The 26,366-nt window shown below is 35.2% G+C and overlaps 1 protein-coding gene across 1 annotated transcript in view; it reads left to right on the forward strand.

Annotated features, from left to right (window-relative positions):
• Window positions 1-26,366, forward strand: part of slc25a21 (solute carrier family 25 member 21) — a 98,327-nt gene that overhangs the window by 23,581 nt on the left and 48,380 nt on the right. The window lies entirely within an intron of this gene.

The following is a 26,366-nucleotide window of genomic DNA, read 5'->3' on the forward strand; positions in this document are numbered from 1 at the left end:
AGAAAATAGTAAATAGATTAATTGAAAAATAAATCGATAGATTAGTCGACTAATCGAAAAAATAATCGAGAGATTAGCCGACAATAAAAATAATCGTTAGCTGCAGCCCTACTGGTATTATCACAACCTAAACAGCCATGATCAATCTGTCAAGGTTTATAACTGTAAATTATTCCCTGTTACTTTGCACCTCTAAATGTGCCTTCAGCAATTTACAGCTTTTTTTTATTCAAAAGAAATAAAATCAGTCATGACTGAGTAACAGTAATCAGTCTAATCTGTAATTAGCAAAATAAAATAAAAAATAGTTCTGTCTCCATAGCTTTGAAATAAAAACAAAATGTGAACTAATAAAACAAGGGCAAGTCTCCTCTGCAGGTTATCAAAGCAAAGACAACTGTGTTTTATTCTGGATACACACATTCTGGAGTTTTCTGTCTTGTTCATGCAGGCTGAATTATATGGTCTGCTTTAATTTAATTTAATTTAATTTTGTTTTATTTTTTCCTGCATTTGTTTATGTGACATATTATGACAGGAGTCATTTATCATCTGCAAACAAAAAGAAAATGCTTGACAATCGTTTATATTACCTGTTTCAAACTCAGGTCAATTATGGTAAGCAAATTATTAATATATTAATTAATTTAATTATGTGAGGTATGCACATTAATATGGTTTTACTGTATGCTGTATGTTTGCAGTTTAGATAGAAGATAGACTTAAGGCAGTGCGGTGCTGTCAATAGTCTAATTTACATATAGTGTATTTATTTTTGTCACTTACCCATAAATAACACTGTAAATGATTTGAGAAATTGTTTGTGTGACCTTAGTAACCACCAGATAAACTCCCTCTGGGTTCAGGCAAGTTAATTTATGTCTTTATCAAACTGAGGTGAGTCACGAGAAAATATCAGCTGTCATCTTAGACTAAGAAATTATTTGAGCAGAAAATGAGTTTATTAGGTTCCAGTGGCCTGTGTTGTATGTTTTTGGGGGATGCTGCTGAGCTGAAGTCGAGGTGTTTCTTACACGAGTCCCTGTGGAAGCGATGATATGTATGCTTTAAATCTGCTCAGTTTATCTATGGAGTGGAGGATGGAAGAATAACACATCATGCACTTTGTTCACCCCAGCCTGCAGTAAAAAATTAAGAATTACACAGTCAGAGACAGTTTAACTTATGGTCGTAAATAACTGTTTTACAGAAGACGCAAAGACACTGCTCGGAGCGGTATAAAGCCGTCACGGGCGGCACTCTCTCAGGCTTAACATGTCTGCAGATGTGACTACAGATACGCACCCACAGATGATCTGTGCAGATAGGGTCAGAGGTTTGCTAATGCTTAACCACACATACAATAAATGAAAGAAAAAACAAGCATCTGCATGCAATCTTCATGTTTTTTTATTGAAGTGAACTAATATTTAATAATCAGCAGGTCTACTGCTTTGTTTATTCATCTGTATGTTAATAGTGTTGTACAAATTTTCTTCCGCTTTCCAATATGTTTAATTACTTTGGCGAAGACTGCTTACAATATTAAGAGTTCATTAATGATCATACAACTAAAAACTTGCTCAGTGAATGTTCTTTTCTGAAGCTCAATATATATAAAATACAGTATATTTTTTAAAGCCTTTAAAAAAATGAAATTATTAAACAATCTAGAATATTTTGATATAGAAACCATTTTTATAAATTTCTGCATTCATCAATTCACTGAAAATAAATGATACTTTATATTTTTTAAGGTAAGTGGTTGCAAACAATTTATATTAGCTACATTTAAAAAAATATATTTAAAGTTAGTCAACTAAATTTGTTTATTTAAATGTAGCTAAAATACATTGATTGCAACCACGTACCTTAAAAAACAAATTAGTAAATTCAATGAATAATTTTTTCAGCGCTCTTATTAACATTATGAGTAGTATTTATAACATATGCATGAAAATATATGCCTGCTTTTAGATTTTAAAAAGGAGGTCACTAATAAGGGGTCAGATTTGTCATGTTAAAGATTTTGACAACACATAGACTGCATAACATTGGGCACAAACAACTCCACAAGGTGCTTAAATTGTTAGTTTTGTTTAAAATAACATTTTTAGAGATTTCAAAAAATTAGGCACAAGCATTTAGATCAAATTCTTTATGGTATCATGACTCACATGTATTCTGTTAGGTGTGCACAAACGTTTGACTATTTCATTTCCCTAAAGTTTTAATGTGTAACATTTTGTGCAACAGTGCTAAATGACACTTATTCCACCACTGAAAAAGGCTAATATGTCTCAGGCCAAACATAGTAACAGGTTCAATGCTGTATTAGCCCAGAAATTCGGATGGTTGTGGTATTCGACTACAGTCTTTTGAAGCAGTGAAAGAAGGTTTGTTTCCAGCCTGTGGCAGCGTCCCCTCCCATACCACAGGGGGGTAATAATCACTTAACCCAAATCAGAGGCAATCAGACCATGGGCCGCAGCTGGGAGAAACACACATCCCCGGTTTGGGAGGAGAGCCACAGGAAGGAGAAATGAGAGGGGGACGAAGATGAAGATGAGGGTCGGAAAAGAAAATAGCCTTTAAACACTGGTGGGTCTGCTTCACGTGAAATAGTTTGGCACATTTGGGCCTACATATGTATGTCTGTCTCGTGAATTGCTGCATTACGTTAAACTTTACATTCTTTGTCTCTTTTTATGGATATTTTTTAAGAACTGAACAGGCTGGAACCTACAGTACAGAATTATTAATTATACACTGTAAATTGCAGAGGTGTAGCAGTCCTATCTCATTTGAGACATTTCTACATTTGTTGTAATTGTAATCACAACAGGATTTGTGAGCAAATGATTTTAGTTGGGGAAAAAATAATGTTTTTTTTATATTATTTTTATATATTTACATTATTATCCACATCCCAGTTATGACAAGAAATGTGTTTTATCTATTCATTTTAGCATTCTCATTCTGCCATAGAATAATGGGAAATGTTATTGCATAGACAAATTCAAACAAACTCAAAATTCATAACTGCAACATATGAGGAATAGCAATGGGGGGGTTTGCAGTGATGCAAAAAAATAATAATAAATAAATGATAAAAAATGCAAATAAATTTTATTTCTTAAAATAATTTTTTTTGTTACTCTAAAGAATTATTTTTCCCCACTATAAAAAAAATCCTTTTGTAACAATGGAAAGGGTCCATGAATGTTAAAGTTTCATCATGAGGCCAATAAAGTGTAGGTACGTGAAGTTCATGTGTACTCATCACAAATATTGTTCCCATAACCCAAGTGCACTACAAGGATGATGTTTTAGCTTCCCAAGCCCTCAGTTCTTTCGTCTATCCCGGCCGAGCCCCCAACAACCTCTAGTATCTGTAGTGACATGCAATGGTCTTGTCTGTACTGTGATGTTCTTTAGTGATAATGTCGAGGCAGAGATTCTCTTCGTGGCCAGAGTTAACGTGGCCCCTGTGGCAGCGTTTCTACGCTGAGCCTCGCAACAGCCAAGACCTCCAGCGTTTCAGCTCGACTCAGGAGTCGGAGTCCTTCCGCTCTGCACAGCTTATCTCAGCATACTCGCCGCTTAGCAGCCTGGTCTGCTCTTAATCAACTGGAGATTGCAGCAATAAGATATCAGGAACATAAATCTGTGTGTGTGTGAGTGTGTATGCGTGTGTTCTCTCTACTGCCTTCATCTCAGGGCCATTCAGAAAGGCCTCGCTGTTGCTCACAGCTTCTCACAGCATCTGCCATTCATTTGGAGGGGAAGACAAACACACTGATGAAAATGTCAGGGACCGCAACATTGCCTCTACTTTCTCTCTCCGTGTCGTTGTTTGGTGTGGAGAGCAAGAGGTATTTCCACTCGTTTGTGCACATTTAGACTGTTGTATGTTACTCTACAGATGGGCCACATTTGAAAATTAAATATAGTGAATTGAATTTTACATTGTTTAAATACAAGGTCATGAGAATGTGGAGTTTAGTCTCTGCTTGGCTCCAGAGTCCCACGTATGTTTAAGGACATATGCATTTTAATTCCTTCTGTTGATCTATATGCTTCTGTGATTGAGCAGAAGAGATTAAGTTGAGATGAGGTTCATATAACGTTTAGACCGTTTGGAACAAAATTCTGACAGAATGTTGTGAAATGTTGTCAACCATCAAGATTACATGACGGATCATGGAGATATGGTGCTGTACTTTTTCCAACCAAACCCAACATTTTTTTTCTAAACTCCTCATCTCTTAATCTAGAGTTTGCTGTTAGTCACTTGGGCCAGGTTTTTTTTTTTAACCTGTAATTTAATTATAAAATTTAATTATAAAAAGTTTTTTGAAAGTTGCATTGATTCTTCACCTGGCTCATCCAAGGGGAGAGATTTTGACTTCCAGAACATTATGAAAGTCATTTTTTCTTTAATACCACTCTTTTTTGTTTCCTGCTCCATTTACACGTGTATATATATTTTTTTATTTAAATTATTTTTTTATGATCTTTTTTTTAAAATTGGAAACACATTGCATTAAGGAAGTAAAATGGGTTGTGGATGCCGTTTCATGTTGACTTTACCTTCATAAATGCTAGCACACATACATGGACAAACACACACACACACACACACACACTAGTGACCGATATACTTTCAGTTAAATGAATGTGGGATTCCTTCCTGAACCTCCCCAGTGTTGTTATTTTAGGTGCTTGTAATAGCTATTCATGTTTGTTAGGATTTTTAAAAAAATAACGCAGAGCTACGGCAGGATCTTCGAGGCGGAACATAAAACATGTAAGTTGAGTTGGGGGAAGGTGGATGTGTATGCATGTCTGTTTAATGATGAGGTGTTGAAGTGGAACTGCACATAGATCAGTGAGGGACACCTGCTTCCCGCTCTCAGTGACCCAGAACCCCCTAAATCGTCTCTCACACACGTTAATGCCCGGCTAATGGGGGAGAGCCTCCCCACCCACACCCCCTGTATACACACATTCAATATATCTGTCTCATTCTCTTTTACTCATCTGACAACCATGTGTTCGTGCACACCATCTAGACTGATAGCAAGTGGCACAACACAACAAAACTAAAATGCACCCTAAATCAGTTAAGGTTTATAAAATGATCATTTCTATAACAGTATTATTCTATAAATACAGTACATTTATAGTAATAATCTTTTTTTAATCTAATTATTACCTTTGGTAACACTTTAGTATAGGGACCAATTCTCACTATTGACTAGTTTTTAATTAGCAGCCTTATTATGAACATATTGGCTGTTTATTAGTACTTATAAAGCACATGTTCTGTATGACCATAACTACTACCCTACTAACTAATAATAAGCAGCAAATTAGAAGTTTAGTGATGGAAAAGTCAAAGTCAGTGATGGAAATTGGACCTTAAAATGAAGTGTAACCATATCTTTTATACATAATTATTATCTTTTATCCACAACTTTTATTGTTTGATGATGATGATGATGATAATAATAATAATGCTTTTTATTTATTAACTTTGAAGTGTCTTCTCTCTTTTTTTTTCAGCCAAAAATTGATTTGGATGGTTGGGACTTATTTTTTTAAAGCAACATAAACATAGGAAATATTTTATTATGTCATAGTTGGTATTTTAGGTCTGTGCACTTCTTGGGTGTCCTGTGCCAGCCAAGTAACTGCCATTGAGATAAATGAGAATGCTAACATGTAACTTTATTCAGCTGTTCCAGCCCTTGGTGTGGAGCTCACGTGATCCACCTCATGATGCAGTTGGGATATGGCAGTCAAATAGGAACGCCTTCCAGCGACCAATGTTAGAGCAACTGGACGGCCTTCAGTCTTTTTGGTCACGTCACATTGTGCCGTTCACTTGTAGCGTGGAGTTTCTCCAGCACACGGCACTGCTGAGAGGTGTTTTTGATAAGATAATGGTGAGGGCTGTCATTCCTCTGAGACTGCTGACCTCTAAATGGGTGCTGAGTGGAGTCTTGGTGTGGTTTCGTTCGTTCGGGACAGCGTGGACGTGCTCATGCACTGTTGACTTAAGCGTTCCGCCTGAGCCATCAATCATCGGCCGGGTGACAGGCGGCTTCTGAACCCTGCAGAACTTCTGCCTGCAAATATTCCCCTCTCTCCCCATTCCCTGCATGTAGCAACCAGCTCTCTGAAACAACAATGAAAACAGCCCTATTTCTCTCACACGCACACCACAGCACACACACCGTATTTAACCTTACGGACCCCTCACTACCACACACACACTAGCTCACCCCACTCTTTCAAAGACGAAGAATTGCTTCTAAATCCTTCCTTCCCATTTTTTCAAAACCGCTAAGGCATTTGGAAGAGGTTTTTTTGCAATTATATTTAATCATACGCGGCCGCCCCAATCAGTGGGAGCGGGAGTGATCACATTTGCATGGGTTTCAGGTTCTACCCTTCACGTCAGATCACTGCCCAGCGGCCACAGTACACAGGACCACCTGGGCGATCCTTCTCTGTCTGTCTCGCTCTCCCTCTTTCTATCTCTCTCGCTCTTGTACCTTCACTCTTTCCATCCCGTTCTGTCGCTCTCTCACTGTTTCCTGACTTTAAATGTTTAGTGATTGGGTAATGTGGATGCACACACACACACACACGATGTGCTGTGCTGTGGTGTGAACTGTGGTTGATCTTGATCTGACTGGAAAAGCTGCGTCAAAAGTACATGTGGTAAATCCGACGTTTGTCAAGTTTTATTTTTCTCTCTGTCTGAATCTACATTATAAGGGTAGCTCACTCAAAAATGATAATTTTGTCATTGTTTACTTTCAAATCAAATATGGCGCTGACAAGTTTGGGATTTAATCAAATTTGGCTATCTATACAATAGAAGGCAGGAAAACTTCAACACCCATAATGCACTGAGCTCGATCAGGCAATCTGAGTGGGGATGCAAAAATTCAGAAGTACGATTTGTAGATTTAAAAGTAGCCTTGAAGCTGTCAAAAGTCTGCCAGATGATGCATATATGGTGAACTTTTGTCCAATATATTGAGATATCTTGGTACAGGTAACACGAAAATTAATACACATTGATAATTTACTTAAGCCACCAATATTGTAACAATATAAATCTGGTTAAAAATCTGAACTTGCCATTTAAGCTTGATATCATTGAGATTTTATCATTAAAAATAAATTAGATATAAATAAATCAATAATTTATAATAATAATAATTATTCTAAAATCAATAAATTCTAGAAGTGCATTTATAATAAAATATGCAGTATGAAAAATTTTTAACGATTAAGTGAGCATTCAGTGATGACTAAAAGTATAAAAGAAATAAAAGAAGTAATAAATAATAAATTAAACATGAAACGTTTAATTTCATGTTTCAAAATAAATTAATATATAAAATCAATGGTTTCAAATACTGCAAGTGAATCAACATAATAATGTACACTGAAAAGTAGATAATCATTCTGAGAGACACTCAATATTGATACAAAAATGGTACTGATATGTTGAACATCCCTAGTACTTCTATGGTGATTTTTGGAAATTGATAGTCAAGGTCACTTGTGACCGTTGTTGTATGGAAAAGAGATTCGTGAAGGTTCTTTAAAAAAAATAATTTTTGTGTTCCACCAAAAAATGTGGATTTGTAAAATATGAGTGAGTAAATAATGACAGTTTTCATTTTTGGGTCAACTATCCCTTTAAATGCAGACAGTTGAAGTCATGAATATGCTTGCCAATTGATTATGAGTGTCTTTGCGACTATGTCTGTGTGTGATTGTCGGTTCGTCTGTAGGATTAATTTGTTAACTCCCTGAATCTCATCCCGGGGTACAACAGTCAAGCGGCCCACCCAGTCTGTGTGAGAGCATTCCATCATTCCTGCGGATGTGTGTGTGTGTGTGTGTATGGATATGCTGACCATTGTATGCATGAGTGTGCGTTTGTACATGTGTGTGTGTGTGTGTGTGTGAGTGCGAGAAAACCGGTCCTCTCATTTTCCCCAGTGAAAGGCTGCATTATAACCCATTTCCATGACCTCAAGCCAAGCCCTTCCAGTCTTCTCCGCGGCCTGCGTTAGTGTGTGTTTGTGTATCTGCTGCGCATGTGCACGTGGACATCCTCTAACTGCTTTCCATGTCCTGCAGCCAGGACTCTCCTCTGCAGCCTGCCTTACAGCGCTTGTTTAGACAACAGTGGCGCACATGTTGGCTGAAATACGGCCGCTGAGCTCCTTCGCTCGGGTGAATTAAGCTACGGCATGTGTGCTTAAACCCAGACAGCTCGCTGATTTAGCCATAGATTTAAATGATTGATTTAAGAGCTCAACAGCCCACACTTGTTGAAGCGATGACCTTTCGGAGCTTAGGTGGGTCTCTGCGATGGGAAAGGAGGGGGGCCGATTGTGAATTTACAGCTGAAAACATACAGCTTCCTTACAGGCCAATATGTTTACATTGTCTTTACACGGTTATGGAATATTTATTTAAAATTTCATGATATGAAAAATAAATTTTGTCTTGTTTTCCTCAACAATAAAGTGTGTGTCTCTATCTCTTTCTATATACACACAAAAAAATATATATATATAGTATATATAATATAATATATATATAATATAATGCTGTCAAATGATTAATCGCGATTAATCACATCCAAAATAGAAGTTTTTGTTTGCGTAATATGTGTGTGTACTGTATATATTTATTAAGGATATATAAATACACACACACACACACACACACACACACACACATATACAGTATATATTTTGAAAATATGTACATTTATTTACATGTATATATTTATATTCATATCATTTATATTATATAGAAATATATTTAATATATAAACAATATATTTTTTCTGAAATATATACATGCATGTGTGTATTTATAAATACATAATAAATATACACAGTACACACACATATTATGTAAACAAAAACTTTGGATGCTATTTTGGATGCGATTAATCATTTTGACAGCGCTAATATATATATATATATACATACATACACATACATATACATACACACACACACACACATTCATCTTTAAATATATAAAATGATAATGTGTTATTTAATTTTTTATTAATTATAAATATGATTTATATGAAATACAATTAATACATTATATGAATACAATAAAAAAAATATTATTTTCAATATATGCAATATTTTATATATATATATATATATGTATATATGTATATATATGTTGTTATTTGTTTTATTTTTCATTAATTTTTTACATTTATTAATTTTTATTTATTTTTTTTCTTGAATAGCGTGACGCCCAAGGGGAAGTGAGAAAATCTCTTTATCCATGATACATTTATGTTTTATGAGCTGTCTAATTATTAAATGTTGTGGAGGAAGGTTCAGGCGGGACAAAACATTCCAGATCTGTTAATGCCTCCCGGTCATATTTCCTCTCCCTCTCTCCCTCTTTGATAATACTTTTCCTTATGAGCCCATAAAACGCCTTGTTTTGGCTTCATAGAGCCACCCATATTACTATATAATTTTTAACACATCATTTTTATGTTTAAAAAAATACAAGCTTTCTGCATACTGAAAAATGTGAAAAATGCCGTAACTTGTGAAATGTTGACTGAACCCCCTTCAAATATGTGAAATCTGGACTAACTAACATGTTATTTCCTTGCGATTCTGTCAGTGAAGGAAGAAATGAGTAAAAGAGGGAAAAACAAGTAATGAATTCAGTGAAAACAGCAGTCTAGTAAATACACCCTTTCTTTCTCTCTCTCTCTCTCTCTGTCTCTCTCTGTCAGCGTACAGGACTAAGTTAGGCATAAGCGAATAATTAGGTAATTGCCCTCCTGATTGAGCCCAATAGGAAACGTTTCAATTAGGCTAAAACTGCGCAAGGAGGAAGTAGGCTCTTACAAAGGGAAACATTTCTTGTCATGCAACTGTCAGCCCCCCCAAGCCCACACCACAAGCGAGGATTTACTGGATACGAGAAGGAGGAAACGTTCGGAACGAGGGGAACTCGCTTTTTAAAAAGCAAGGAAGAGAAAGGGGAAAAAAGTGTGCTAGTGAGGGCTAGAGGAAAGGAGAAAAAAAGAGACAGCAACAAATGATTGCGGTAATTAGGGCTATATTTAAACAGGCCTCTTCTCTGATATGATTTGCTAGTGATCCCTTGTTCAGATAAGAGGAGGGCTTCTCAGCCCGCCGAGTCGCCTGTTACAAATTACAACCTTCCAGCCATGGAAGAGACATAGTTCCTGGAAAGAGAAGAAAGAGTAGGGGGAGCGAGAGGGCTTCTGCTGTAGCCTGAGAGAGAGTGAGCGAGAGCGAGAGCGAGAGAGAGAGAGAGAGAGAGAGAGAGAGAAAGAGAAAGAGAAAGAGAGAGACACGGTGGCAAGAGAACACAGATGGAGGGCATCCTGCTGGACATTAGCAGATGTTAGCCGGATCATTTGTTATCTTGCCTCAGCTCGTCTCATTAGCATCATCTTTGCATCTATTTTTTTGTGGTTTTGTTTTATCCATTTTATTATGTTATTTTTATTAACTGCTTTATTGTACTGTTTTAATGATTCCTTAAAGATGCAGCAAGTCATTTCTGCACAACTAGTGGCACAAAATGGAAATGATTTTCTCTAAACAAGTTTAGAACGTTCTCTGAACAAGCCAAACTTTTCCTTTCTGCCGTTATTCAATAAAACAAGTAGTTCTACTCCAAAATAACACCATTGGTTGAGCCAATATGTCTGTATCGTATGGAAGCATATGGGTAGCAATATTCATTTTGAAATGTAATATGCAAAATGGCAATGCAATGTGTAAAATGGCAATGTATCTCTGTATTTAAATTTACATTTTCCCATACATACTGCAATGTTTAGTGCAAAATGAAAATGAAAATTCAATTATATAATTTACATTTCAAAATGAATATTGCTACCCATATCGGGCAAATGAAACAGATTGCAGTTCTGTGGGGGTTCCGAAATTAAAGATACCTTTAAAGTGTTTGTTTGTTTGTTTATTGATTTTTACAGTTTACTGTTAAGGTGCCTTTAAAAACAAAAAATAATGTTTATTTTAAAAATATATTATATTGTAATATTATATAATTATTTTATTATTGAATATTTATTATAATGAGTCCTATAGGTGCAGTTTTTCAATAATGTCTTTACCTGAAATATGATCACTATCATTTAAAAGTTTGGTGTCAGTAAGGCGGTTTTAATTGATTAAAATAACAGTTTTCTATTTTATTATATTTTAAAATTCCTATTATTGCAAAGCTGAATTTGTAGCATCATTACTCCAGTCTTCAGTGTCACATGATCCTTCAGAATAATATGCTGATTTGCTGCTCAAGAAAAAATTTGTATTATTATCTTAAAATGTTGAAAACCTTAACATTTTTTTGAAAAATGTGATACATTGTTTACAGAATTTTTTAATGGGTAGAACAAAAGATCAATATTTATTTGAAATAGAAATCTTTTATCTTTTGTAAAACTTTAAATGTCTTTGTCGTCGCATTTGATCAGTTTAATGTATCCTTGCTGAATAAAAGTTTATTTATTTGTTTTTTAAATCTTACTGCCTGAAGTTTTCCACTGTAAAAAATAACTGTGATTTTAACGGTAAAAGACTGTAAAAATACAACAGTAAAAATCTGTCAAATGGTTAACGGTAAGTTCCCCTACTATATACAGTGAAAAACTGTATTGGACGTTACATGTAATTTTATGGCAGTATACCATTTTTAGAAGTGGAAAAAGAATGTATAATTTACAGTGAATAACCATAAATTGACATTCCCAGAAATCTCTGCTTTACATTTCAAATTTGATGTTTTTTGTTGAAATAACTTTCTTAGTTTTTTTTCTTATCAGTTGTGTAGGTTTTATGTCACATCTAATGTTGTTAAATGAATGTTTATTGCATTATTTCAGTTTCATGTGTGTTACCATGATGGTGTTTAGTGTTTGTGTGAATGACACTGTGCACTTTCTATATATGTTAATATTTAAAAGCTGCTTGTGATGGGCTTTGGTTCATCATGTGACTTTCTCATCACCACCTGCTTTTGGTGGTTATCAGTGTATTACAAAGGTACAAAACAGATTTCAGTACTTCAATGTATTGGTATATTAACATTATATCATTAAATGAAATTACGGTATTTGAATGTAAATTTAAGTTAATTTAAGTTTTAAATGTTGCTACCATATTTTATTGTAAAATTCTGACAACCACAGCTGCCGTTTTTTTACCGTAAATTTTACGGATTTTTTTTTACAGTATAGTATAAAATAAATTACTATTTATTATTATTATTATTATTTAACCTATTTATATACAAAACTATTGATGGAAAAACTATTTAGATTTAAATTTTTAAATAAAATGACTTCATTTGCCTTACCCAAAAAACAGCCAGATCTATCAAATAATGTGACTGAAATTAGTTTCTAGATAATTATATCAGTTATGGAGAGCATAGTGACACACAACACACAAATGGCACTGTTTTTTGCTGACTCCTGTCATAAAGTTATTGATGGTGAGAACTACCTATCCTGATGTGTAAATAAACTAGACCTTATACAGTGGCTCAGACTGTACCCTCAGCAGAGGAATGTGATGTTTGCATAGGCTTGAATCCTTCAGGGGGGAAGCCAGTCGGACTGTGTGCTCACTGCAGTCTCTCTCTGAAATATTAACTCACACAGAGCATATATTTGACAGCCATGTTCCACAAATAATTGTTTACGACCCGCCATAGGCACGCCAGCGGGGGGGGGCGGGGTGTTAATTGATCTTGTATGGATGTTTATATGAATAAAAACTGACAGTAATAAATGTATGAGAAGTTGGGCAGTGTTCTGGGGTGTGTGCGCGCGCTTGTGTTTTTTGTATATGTAAACAGACGCTGCCCTGCAGGCATGTCCCACAGGGCCGCAGTGTGGTTAACAGAGTAAACTGTGGTCAATGTTAATACATTTCCTGTGTCTGACGGACTTACCTGAACGCTTCACACATGCCGATTAAAGAGAGTTTCAGTCTGCATTTCTCATTCTGTTAGTCACTCATTCTGTCTGCTCCTCGTTCTCTCTCGAAATCGCTTTTTCATACTCTCCAAATTTGAATGTGTGCAGCGGTCTGTCAATTGAGGCTGACCGTGGTGTTTGTGTGGTCGGACCTGGCACTTCTTTGGCCATTGCTTGTTTCCCAAAGCGGGCCGACGGGCACACACATCCGCCTCTCTCGCATTCATTCGTTTGTGTTGGGCTTCACGTGACAGCTGTGATGAATGAGAGCCCTGCAGTCACATGCAAACCTGAATCGTCCTGCTGCCTCTTGCTCAGGTGGATCCTGTGGATTTATAACCAGCTTATACTTGCTTTATCATATAAACCAGTGGATTTAAAGGGTTAGTTTGGTCAGAATTTTTTGTGAGACACAGAAAGAGATGTTTATCAGCATGTGTACTCTACTCTTTAAAAGTGAATGGGGACAGAGGCCGTTGAGCTCGGAAAACTTTGCCAAAGTACCACAGAAGCGGCATAAATGTACTTTATGACAGCTTTGTGTGAGGAATAAACTGAAATTTATAGGAATAGCTTTCTCAAAATGTAAAATTCTGTGAGTATTTACTCCCTCATGCCACTTTCTTTTATGGAACACTAAAGATGTTTTTTTTCTTTTCTTTTTCCGGAAAATTGTATGACTGCCCTTTGCAATGAAAGTGAATGAGAACTAAGGTTGTCAAAGGACCATAAATATCTCACAAATGCACTCCATACGACTATATTTTTTAAGTCTTCTGAAGCCATGTGATAGGCCTTACTTTTAAATATTTTAATTTTTTTAGCAAGGATGCATGAAATTGATCTAACATGATGGTATTTTCTATCTATTTCAAATAAATACTGACTAATACAAACAATACTGAACTTTCTTATCTATCACGGTTTCCACAAAAATATTTAGCAGCACAACACTTTTCAACACAAATAATAATAGGATTTTTTTAAGCAGCATATCGGCATATTAGAACGATTTCTGAAAGATCTTGTGACATTGAAGACTGGAGTAATTCAGCTTTGCTTCACAAGAATAAATTACATTTTAAAATATATTAAAATAGAAAACAGTTATTTTAATTTATTATTGTATTTCGGTAATACTTTAGTATAGGGACCAATTCTCACTATTAACTAGTTGCTTATTAGCATGGCTATTATTAAGATATTGGCTGTTTATTAGTACTTATAAATCCTGTATTCTACATCCCCAACTTCTACCCAATACCTGAATTTAACAACTACCTTACTAACTATTAATAAGCAGCAAATTAGGAGTTTTTTATTTTTATTTTTTATTCAATTATTGATTTTTCATAAAATAATTGCATCCTTGGTGAGCATAAAACATCTCGCCAACCCCAAACCTTTTTCCCTATTTACTTTCATTATATAGTAAAGGGTTGAACATGAACATGAACATGAACAAAAGCCTGAAATTCACTTTGTGTTTCATGGAAGGCAGAAAATCTGTTTTTGGAATGACATACAGTAAGTGAGTAAATGATGACATCCCAACTAGCAGACGCTTTGGATGATTAAATGTAAATGTAAACTGTTTATGGCAAATGCTGTTTTCCCTGCTGTCAAGGCAAAGGTAGAGCCATGACACTGATATACTGGAGTCCACACATGTATACACTGCCACAACTTCTGCATTTTCCAACCCCAACATTTACATGTTCCTGGGTATTTGTCATCCTAAACGTATTCTGTCGTCAGGGTGGGGGAGGGAGTGAAGGGCAGCAAGCTCATTACCGGGATGGGAGAAGAGCAGCGCTGGTAATGTTTTAACCCCAAAATGAGTTCCATTCCTGAGGAGTCCCGTGTGGAGTCAGGGATGTAATGCTCATATGGAGCAGTTTATGAGGATTAAGAGCTTTTATTTAGTCTACAGGGCCAGGCCTGCTCTCAGCGTCTGTCTCTTCTCCCTCTGTTTCTCTGACTGTAAGCTCGGCTGTGGGTATTGGGTGGCTGAGCTTGGGGGCAGAGACTCTAATTCTAGTCATTCATGCACAAAACGCTCCCTCTGAATGTAACACGTCACACTAGTAATGGGCACAAATCTATCTGACATTTAAAAATAGATTTAACAAATTATAACAACAATTAGCATGTTTATAATGATAATACAGAATGATGTCCTGCACACACACACACACAAACACAAGCACAACCATTCAATGTGGGTCTGTTGAGCCCCACACATAACGTGGGGTAAAAAAAAAGATATATCATTGACAATATCATTTACTAATTTGTTCCCTGGATTTAGTAAATTTTGGCCATGTTGTACTAATTCATACCCTCGTTTTGATTTAACTAAAATGAGGGAACAGATTAGTAAATCATGCATTCGATTTAACTAAAACAAGGGAACGAATTTGTAAATCATAGCCAACGGCCACTGTTTAAATAAAACTAGGAATGAATTCTTAATTCGTAGCCATGATATTCTGTCCTGCATGTCATGTCAGTAAGTTTTTCTTTTTTTTTCTTTTTTTTTCGTCAAAGAATTCTGATTGGGGCACTCTTAAAATGATATACCATATCAAATATTAAAATGATTTCTGAATGACCATGTGACACTGAAGACTGTTGCAGTGATGCTGAAAATAAACTATAATTTATAATAATTTATTATTTAAATTACATTTTAGGTTATATTACAATAGAAAATAGATATTTTAATTTCACAATATTAACGTTGTATTTGTGTTATTTTTGATCAAATAAATTCATCCTTAATTAACGTAAGTGACTTATTTAAAAAAAACATTACAACAATTTAATAGGCTCCAAACTTTTAAACAATATTAAATATGGTATCTGTGTATTATCATTGTATTATCATATTTAAAAACCTATATATGCTATATGCTATATGCATTTTTAAAATGATAATAAAACTTTAAATGTAAATACATTAATATTTAAAAAGCATTATGTAGTTTTAACTTATGAAGTAACTTGTTTGAATGAGCAAAACTTAATATTAACTTCACTGTATTTTCTATTCATATAAATGAAAATAAAGAAAATATTTCTATAATATAGTAATTATAATTATATTGTTTTAATATAATAATATTATTATTACTGTGTTATTATATAGGCTAATATCATTTTTAACTTGACTTCTGGAAGTTATAAAATGTGTCCAAAAACATGTAATAAATGTAAAACCTTTTTACATGTAAAAAATTTTCTGGTCGTTGATAGAGATTAATTTGTATATTTTTTTATACTATATATATATATTCATAATATTCCTGTTCAGTTTTACCAAATTTAAGTGATTCAGCTAATTCAAATGACCCCGATCTTTAATTCATCAGTCTTCCATTGCCTGCTAGTGTTTCAAATGTTCTGTAGTGTTAAATGTCTGACAGGATTACGTGTTTACTGCAGGTTACTGTTATTTCACTACATCCAGTGCCGTTTACTGCGTGTGGATTTTATGTTCTCTCCTGGTAGTGGACTCTCTGGTGTAATGGCACGCAGGCCAAACAGGCTACTTGGGATGACGATAACTTAATGATTTTTCCTGTGCATTTACACTGTATTGGAATGTGCAATCATTTTTATGTAAACAAAGTCCATGTTTATTAAAATTATCTACATTCCTGTATACTGAGTTGCATTTCTGGTATTTTAATGTTTCCATTTCCTCTCAGTTATTTTATTTTGCTAATTGTGTGTGTGTGTGTGTACACATTTTTGTTTGTGGGGGTCTGTTTCCTCATTTGCATGTTTGCTTGCGTGTCTGAGCTTGCAGTATGTGTGTGGCTTTCCCCTCCTTCTCTCTCCCAAAAGGAAAAGTTTCATGTTCGCTCACTAACTCGTCCCTGTAGAGGGTCAATTGCAACCAGTTGGCCACCAGTCTGGTCCAAAATAAACATTTGGAGAGAGGAGACTATATAGGCAGGTACTGGGGGCCTCTCTCTCTCCGTCTCTCTCACTGGCTTTTTCAGCTGTGTTTCCTTGGGAAACTCTCTCTCTATGTGTGTGTATATGTATAAGTGTGTGTGAGTCTGCAGACTCTGTGCTATGCTAGATGGCATTATATAGCACTCTGCAACCTTTGATATGTCTATCATTTCATTTGCACAAAGAAAACAAAAGCTTTCCTCCTTTAATCATCTTGTGAAATGTGCTTTTTGCTTCTCGGGCTCTCCCATGTCTGACGCATTCATTATGGATGTAAAGCTGTAGGCTGTCACATGGGTCCACGTCATGTATGTGCTGCTTGATGTGGGCAGGTGGGTGTGATTCATGGGTACAGTGTGGCTGTTTGAGGCTGATGGCCAGCGACTGGTTTAACTGGGACGGGGGCGTGACGAACGCGGCTCAATTTAGGCCACATTAATCACACTGCCATTTCCTCACATCAGCCCGTGTGTCTGTTTGGCCGGCAAGCGCTTTCAGCATAATGAGCTCAGGTGACTGAGCAGAGAGGGCCGCTCTGTTCTCCCTTTCTCTAGGGGACCGGCCAGCTGCCCACTGCCACTTCACTGAGACTTTTCACAACACACAATTTAATTTTTTTGTGAACATACAGCAGCACAACATGGATGTTTCATAGTTTTGCAGGCTACAGTAACATTATATCATTTTTGTGGTTTTGTTGTTTATTTGATTTTGTTTTATTATTTATTTTATTTTAATTTATTTGTAATTTATTTTTATTATGATTCTAAATGAAATCCTGAGGCTGATATGGTGCAACGAATCATAATTATCAATATGATAATACAATTTGAATCATAAAATTTAAGTTGATTAATATAGAAGATTAAGTTTATTAATATACTTAAATTAATTTAATTCTTTATTATATAATTTATATAGGGGTCAGGGGGATGATTGTAATCAGTTTTTGTATTTATTTAAATATTTTTAATAAATTTTATTTACTGTATAATCTGTATTTTCTGTAGTTAATTGCATTAAATTATTGTTTTAAAGTGGCATCCCTAGTTGTAACCTTATTTTTGTCATGTGCTTTAGACTAAACCCTGTAAAGTTCCACATTATTGTTCAAATATCTTATTAAAATAGATTATATTAATAATAATCTGTTAATTGTGTTATCAATACTGAACACCACGAACACTATCTGTATTATATTTCTTACTATATTAATACTTTGAGTCAAACTAGACCATAATTACAACATTAGCATTTCTTACTGTCAAAAACTGACATTGCAAAATGGAATTAAAAAAAAAAAAAAAAATTTTTAATAACAAACAGAAATAAATTTAAGCCGGATATTGTCAATACCCTGATAACAAAGAAGCACAGTGATCAAACTATGTTGCATATACAAACAGACAACATGAGTTTACTAAAAAGTCAGTTATGTTTTTATGGTTCTGATTTATTTACTTTCACTTTCCTTCCCTGAGGATTTTTCCTGGTTGCTTGGTTGCAGCACTAATTCTTTGCTTGTACTTTCTTGCTCTGAACCTGGCTTCTTTGTTTTTATCTTGTCTTGTGCTGAAAGAGAGATTTAGTTGAGAATTGCGATTATATTGGCTGAGGGATAATGTATGTGAAATAGCTCATAAATTAAATTAGATTAATGTGAAAATGTGGATTTAAAAGAATATTTAAAAGGTTTGGCCAATTCTGCGGCCTAATTGAAATCAGCTAGAAACAGCAGGAGCTATGTTTAGTTTTACACAAATGAGGCTGCAAGAGATAGACATACAACATGTTTCTCATTTTAATTAGAGTAAAATTAAATAAATATTGATATTGATCAAGAAATAATAATGATACAGTGATCACATAAAAACAAACAACAAAAAGCTATATAAATAATGTGGTTTAAAAGTAAAACTCACATCACAACCTTCAGATGTCATCTGGTTTTTAGCCGAGTAAGAAGCGTTTCATAACAAAAGTGCTTTAAATATTTCGATTTTTAAAACACACAAAATAGTGTCACTTGTTACTTCTGTTTTAAAACATCAGAAAGATCATCGTCTGACATGTTTTCCTCTTCAAACTAGAATCAAAGATAAATACATTAAAAAAAAAAACTAAATATATTTAAAAATGCATAATAAAAATTGAATACAATTTAAACTATTTAAACTTAATATAATACTATTTAAAGATAAATTAAATGACTGTTTTCTTTAGTTTAATGGGAAAAACATGTCTGACCATAATTGTTTGACATTATTATATCTTATGCTTTGGTACTGAATGGAATTTAAGTATAACAGTATTTGATTAACAATATAATAGAGATTTTTAAATATGTATTTATGGATCGTTTGCATTGTGGAAATCTAGCACTGGCACTATTAGATGTCTGTGTGTAAGTTATTATATATTGTATATGTGTGTGTTTAAGAGGCCCTGTCGTTAGGAGAAAGAGAGAAGCAGTGTAGTGTGTGTGTGTGTGTGTGTGTGTGGAAGGCGATCTGTAGCTTGTCGTACAGGTGCTTATAATTTGCAGTGATTAATCATTGTTGTGTTTGGGGGTGACATGTTGTTTAATGCATCTGTCTGTCTTCCTCTCTCCATCCCGGAGCAGCAGGCCACAGCATGCTGGGTGTCACTGAGGGGTTACTGTGCAGTAACACACCAACACACTCTGATTTACACATCACGCATTCTGCATTGTAATAGACACGCCACTCGCTGTACAGTATTAGAAGAGTAGGCAGTATTCCAGTTTAATGTATGCTTTCTCAAAGCCTTTATACAAATAAAGTGGGCTATCTGTGTGTGTGTGTGTGTGTGTGTGTGTGTGTGTGTGTGTGTGTGTGTGTGTGTATTTGCTTTGGGTACAGGGCAGGCAGTCTGGTCAGTGCAGGCTGTAAATCAGCTGCTCTCTGATGGAATTCTGACAGACAGGAAGCTAATCTGTCCCTCGTGTGTCATTACAGCCAACCTCCCAGATTGCCACATATCCTGCTGCTACGCTCATCTTCTGCACACACACACATTCGCCCCGGCTGCCAGAGACAGTAACAAACACACATGTTGAACATAAAGTGGCTTTGGCTGTGTCAAGAGTTCATTGTCCACATCTGCCAGAGGCAGAAAAAGAGCTCAAACAGACGTTCACTCTCGCTCTCTGGCTGTATCCACATCTCCAAATTCACTTTCCCTCATTTATTGTTGGTGGTGATAACTATTCATTCACTATAGATATGTTATAATTAACGTATTGCTTCTCTTCCTGCATAAAAGGGTAGTTTGCCCAAAAATCATTATTTTCTCAACCCCATGCTTCAAACCTGTACGACTGACTGACTTCTGTGGAAGCGGAGATGTTTTGAAGAATGTTCAGGCTGCTGTTTTATATACGACAAAATCAGGACTAGGGTCTTTTTGACTTGAGTGTTATATGTCAAACCTCTGAAGCCATATAGCTTTGTTTGAAGAACAGGTTCAAAGTCCTTTAAAATCTTGGTGTATGAATGCAAGGTGTATTTATAAATACAGACAGTAAAGGTATTTGAGAGTGGAACTTAAATTTAAGTTTGTTCCTCACACATTACTATCATTTGGCTTCAGAAGACATAGGGAACAACACAAAATTGATATAGACCATTTCTTTGGTGCTTTTATTTTTTGTTTTTTGTGTTTTGTGTTTTGAAATTAATACTTTCATTGATTGAAATTGACTTACTTTTTACATTGTTACAAAATTTAAAATAAATGCTTTGAACTTTCTATTCATCAAAAAATAATAATAAAAAATGTATTATGGTTTTCACAAAAAAACATCAAGCAGCACAAAATTATATTTTGTGAGAAAGCTATAGATGTGCTATAAGCCCTTCACTCATTTCGAGCCCCTTGTACCATCTCTCTAAACTCGCAGGAGTTTAATTACGAGCATTCTCATGTATGTGTGTGTAAGCAACCATGTTTTTACTTGTACACCCTTCACAGCGTTTCATGTCCCAGCCCACTGCTTTCTTTACAGCTCTGCTGTAATACCACAATCTCATGAACAATTTCGGTCTGACAGTTTGAAATATTTTTTTTTTGAATCCTTTGACAAATTGCTGTATGAAAAAAAGCCCAAAGCATAATGGGCTGGTTTGGAGAGTGTCCAGTATTAAGATCCTGACCCTTCAATTACAGACTTATGGTGCTTGTTTTCATGCATGGTGCTGAATTTCATTAGTGGTTATAGTGCTTCTTGGTAGCATGAATGCTTCTGCTCAGCAATAATGGTGATATGTGAAAGAAATCTGTGTTTTAGTGAAGCTCATGAAATAATATTTTGGCTCAAGAAGGAGAAAATAAAATTTAGTTTCTGTTCCTTGTCATGTTAATTGCGTGAATAATATGACGCTTGTTATTTTTATGTTTTTTGACTTGTTCAACAACATTTTAAAAATGTTCATACGGACAAGGACTTGAACACATCTCTTCTATGAGCATGTTTTTAATTTATGGAATAAATTGTGTATGTAAATATGAAACGCACTAGAAGTTTAAGACTCAGAGTTTACTCAAAATTGAAGACTCTTCTGAATCATCCAAGGAAATGTTTATGTAGTTGAGTTTGTAGTTGAATCTTAATCTATCTAATCTTAATTACTAGACAATTGCAGCACTGAAAAGTGAAAAGAGAAACTCGTTGTTGATTAAAAACCTTTTTTTTAAAAAAATAATAATAATAATGAATGTGTGTACACTCACAAATATTCAAGGTGTGATGAAAATAATACTCTTTACTTGATGGTTACACCACATGACATTTTTCATTTAGTCACGGAGTCGTTAAATTTAAACTTCTTGAAAATGGTATAAAAGTTTTTCAAAACCATATGAAACCAACATGAATACAAAGAGCACATTTCTAAGAACTTGGCACATGTGTTTTAAACTAGATTTTTAAAAGATTTTTCATTACCCTAATGCATTTTCTGTGTATGTGTACCTGTGTGCACATGTGTGATTGTATGCCTCTGTATGCCAACCACGGATTATGATGACAAGTTAGATTTTTCCCAGTGCCCATGGAATCACTCCATGCGTCGTTCTTGCCAAGTTACCTGGTGCCAGGGACTGTCAGGGCTGCCATGTCATCAGATCGGACAGGGTATTTGCTCCACGGCTCAGGATAATTCATTACACCGCCTCCAATAATGACAATACATCACACACGCTCTTTCAATCGCTCGAACGCACAAAAAAGTCCAGGCCGCACGGCTGATTTCATAATTACCGCATCAAACCGCTGCCGTATGTAACACAATCACAAGCTCTCATCAGACCCAAACCGCCACCATGGCTGGCCAGCACCGCTTATGTAACGTTTGGAAAGAAAGAGTCTGTGTGAGATTGTATGAACTTTATAAAACCGAGACTTGTGTAGATCCCGACAGTTTAGAGATGCTTAATGTGTTTGTACTTGTGTGTGTGTGTGTGTTACTCTTGTTCGTTCTCTCTGAGGACGGGTGGTGAAACATGTTTCTCTTGTGTTTGGCCAGTGCTGGCTGAGTGCGTTTACACTTCAGTAATGGCTTCCTGCTTCAGTCTCTCACGCTAAACTCGAGGAGGGGACACACGGGGGCCCTTCAACAATGCTACCATAACAGCACACACACACACACACACACACACTCTTAACCCTCCTGTTGTGTTAAAAAAAAAAAACTAGGTCTAATTTTTGTGTTGCAGGTCAAAAACACCTACATTGGGTTCCATGCAATTTGCCAAAAATTACACTAAAAATATAAAATATATGAGAAATGTAATAATTCCCATCTATTTCAATTGTGTTAAGAGTCAATTTGACCCACATATCTTATGTAAAATTAGCTGCACAGACACAAAATAGAGAGGGAGAGAGATTTCATGGCTACTTGTAGTGATTATTTGCACACTAAAATGCAAATATCTACAAGTAATAATTGTTATTTGTACTTTAAGTAGTATTTATTGCACAGACAACGTTTTTATGGGGTTTTTGGGGGTTATGGCATCTTGTAGTGACTTTGCACACTAAAATACAAATAACTACAAGTAAAAATTGTTATTTGTACTTAGCTTAAGTAGTATTAATTTAAACTAACATTTAAAAAAATTCTTTTTTGGTCATGGCATTTTATAGTGACTATTTGCACACTAAGGTGCAAATAACTACAATTAAAAGTTGTTATTTCTACTTAGTTTATGTAGTATTTATTGCACAGACATACAATATAAAAAATGTTTGTTTGTTTGTTTTTTTGGTTATGGCATCTTGTAGTGACTATTTGCACACTAAGGTTCAAATAACTACAAGTAGGTAAAAATAGTTATTTGTACTTAGTGTAAGTAGTATTTATTGTACAGACATAACATATAAAAATGCTTTTTGGTTGTGTCATCTTGTAGTGACTTAACTACAAGTAAGTAAAAAAATATTTGTTTTGTACTTAGTGTAAGTAGTATTTATTGCTATTCGTACTAATAGTGTAAACAGCCTCTTCCCTATGTCTTGTTCTCAAACCCTTCTGAGGGTAAAATGAGTTTCTCATTTCACTTTTCAGATTTTCACCTTTTCAGATTTCACTGCAATTGTCTAGTGATTAAGATTAGATTAGAACTACATAAACATTTCCTTGGATGATTCAGAATATGAGTCTTCATTTTGAGTAAACTCCGAGTCTCAAACTTCTAGTGTATTTCATATTTTAGTGTTTGACAAGCTTCAATTAAGTTTTTTTTGTTTGTTTTTTGAAGATAATTCTTTGATTTTTTTTCACAGTGTTGATTTTTGCCAAATTGCGTGTTGACCCCAACAGAAAAGTTGCACAGCCTTTCCAAAACACATCTACTGTATGCGTGCCTATACATGACCATAAAACAGAAATAGACACAAAAGATAAAATAGTTTAACCAGTGTTTCAAGCAGTTTGAAAATCCTGTGCGAGACAAACTGACCACAACACAACAGGAGGTTAATCACTACAGGGCAGACACACACATCTTGGCAACTCTAGCTTGTACAATCATCAGCTATGTTAGATATATTTAGTATGCAAGCACACAATTGTGTTTGTTATAGATCTTTATTTCCCCCTGAATATTTTCGTTGTTTCCTAAAAAAGGCCCCCTGGGGAAAGGAAAGATCATATCACTCCCTAAGAATGTCCGTTGTTCTTTCCCATCATTCTCTGATCTTCTCCTGCACCTTGCAGGCAGAGGGCTGTTTTTCGACCCATCTTGCACCTCCACACAAGAGACGCCAGGTTCATCTGTTCGTTTAGTGAGGAACGGCGAGCTTACTATTGAATGATGGGACAGCAGGGATGAGTCTGCGCTCACATAAGCTCTCCCCAGCGGTGCCTCTGGTCGACGCAGATCCAGGGCCCCCATTCCTGCACTTGTCCAAAGAGACACAGGGTGTTAACAGGTAATTAAAGAATTTACTGCCCCACTAAAACTCTATTATTGCTGTTCCTGGCCCATAATTGGGTTCATTATCAGCTTTTATGGACTATAGGTGAGCGTTTCTGAAGCAGTGGACAAAGCGTTCCACAGCCGCTGTCCAGGTCATACACAGTGCGTGAGTTTGAAGAGGTCACATGTTGTCTCCAGCTTTTATGCTTTCACAACCAAACGCAATCTTACTAGTTCTAACATGATTAAACAGACTTTTCATTTAGGTTTGTTAGTAAACTTTTCGATTATAAAAAAAAATGCACTTTACTTGTGCGGAAGTAGTGCTGAAGTCCAACTAAAGATATACTGAAGTATATTTGATTGTGCTAAAGCGGAACTATTGCAAGTATACTTTAAGTACACTTTAAATATCTTGCGTTTGAAGATCCGATATTATTCAAAGATCATACAATCCTCATCAGTAGTGACATTAAAACACATTTTAGGCTTAATAATAAGAAATGTGCATTGTGCACAAGTAGTACTCCAAATAAAGTTTAATTATAATTTTTATATCCGTAAGTCTCAAACGATATGTCAGTAAATATTTTAATAGATTTGAACTACGTTTAGTATTAAATAAATTGATTTGAAATTAATTTAAAAAGGAGCTGCAGTTTTTATAAGAATCACCGGTAACACTGTAGAACAGTGGTCCATCATTAAAATAATGCAGGATAATTAAGCAGTACTACATTAACACTTCAGCACCTACTTTTAACTAATATGGAAGCAAAATGAAATAATCATTAAGTAATAGTAAATTTAGGACTGAAATCAGGTAATGCATAATTATGGAATCAGATTCGTCTTATTACAATTATTAAGTATATTAAATAACATTTTGTGAAACCTATGTGAAGCCCTCACTCGAGAAACTTTTTTCACTTTAATATAAGAGTGACATTCATTTCCATTATGAACAGTGGCCACTTGTGGGTGTGTCCAATGGCAAAACTGAGAAAATGTTAACTTTATGCAAATTAGCAGCTAAATGATGCAATTTTCAGGAGTAAAATCAGTGCAGCTCACTTTGGATGTCTTGTTAGTTACCAGAGTCAAGTCACAGAAAGGCAGAGAAGTTATGCTATTGTAAGCTTTTTATGATTTATATCTCAGAAATAATTGAGTAACTTTTTTATTTATAAAAATGTAATTTAAAGAATCATGCATTGAAAAAACATCAGAAACTGTTGGAATGCTAAGTGAGTTTGATTAAGTTGATAATCATTCATCATATGATATATTTATGCCCTGTTCCAGAAATGCTCTTTCCAGAAAAATGTTAATTTTTAGTGACAAGAAAACTGTTTTATTGTCAAAAATCAAATGATGCCAAACTTATAATTGCAGTGCATCTAATTTATAATCAGATTTTCAGCTATGGCCAGTTGTCCAGCCCACCATTAATGTGGCACCATTAACTCCTATTAGTGACCAAGAGTACAGCACGTTGGAACTGTTGTTGTTTTGCTTGATTTGAGATAAATATGACATTATTTAAAATATGTGACTACCACATAATCTTAACGTAATCTCTTTTGAAGTGTTGTTTTTCCTCATTCAATGCGCTCTACTTGAATGCGTATTTACCCGCATGGAAAATAGCTGCATGGGGACGTTATCAAGATGGCCACCGAGTGCAATCACATTCTTTTTAAGGGACTTTGGTGAACGCCCATTAGGAGTGCAGAACAAATATAGCGAGAAGCACGTCATCATCTCTCTCACTCTTCAAACTCTCATTTGGATGTCTCCATGCCTCTGTTACTTCCCAAAACACTTTCACTTCTCTCTACTTTTCATGGTAGGTGAAGATGGCCAAGGTTGTTCTGCAAAACAT

This window comes from Onychostoma macrolepis, chromosome 17 (genome assembly GCF_012432095.1).
Source record: "Onychostoma macrolepis isolate SWU-2019 chromosome 17, ASM1243209v1, whole genome shotgun sequence".
In the NCBI taxonomy this organism is placed as follows: Eukaryota; Metazoa; Chordata; class Actinopteri; order Cypriniformes; family Cyprinidae; genus Onychostoma; species Onychostoma macrolepis.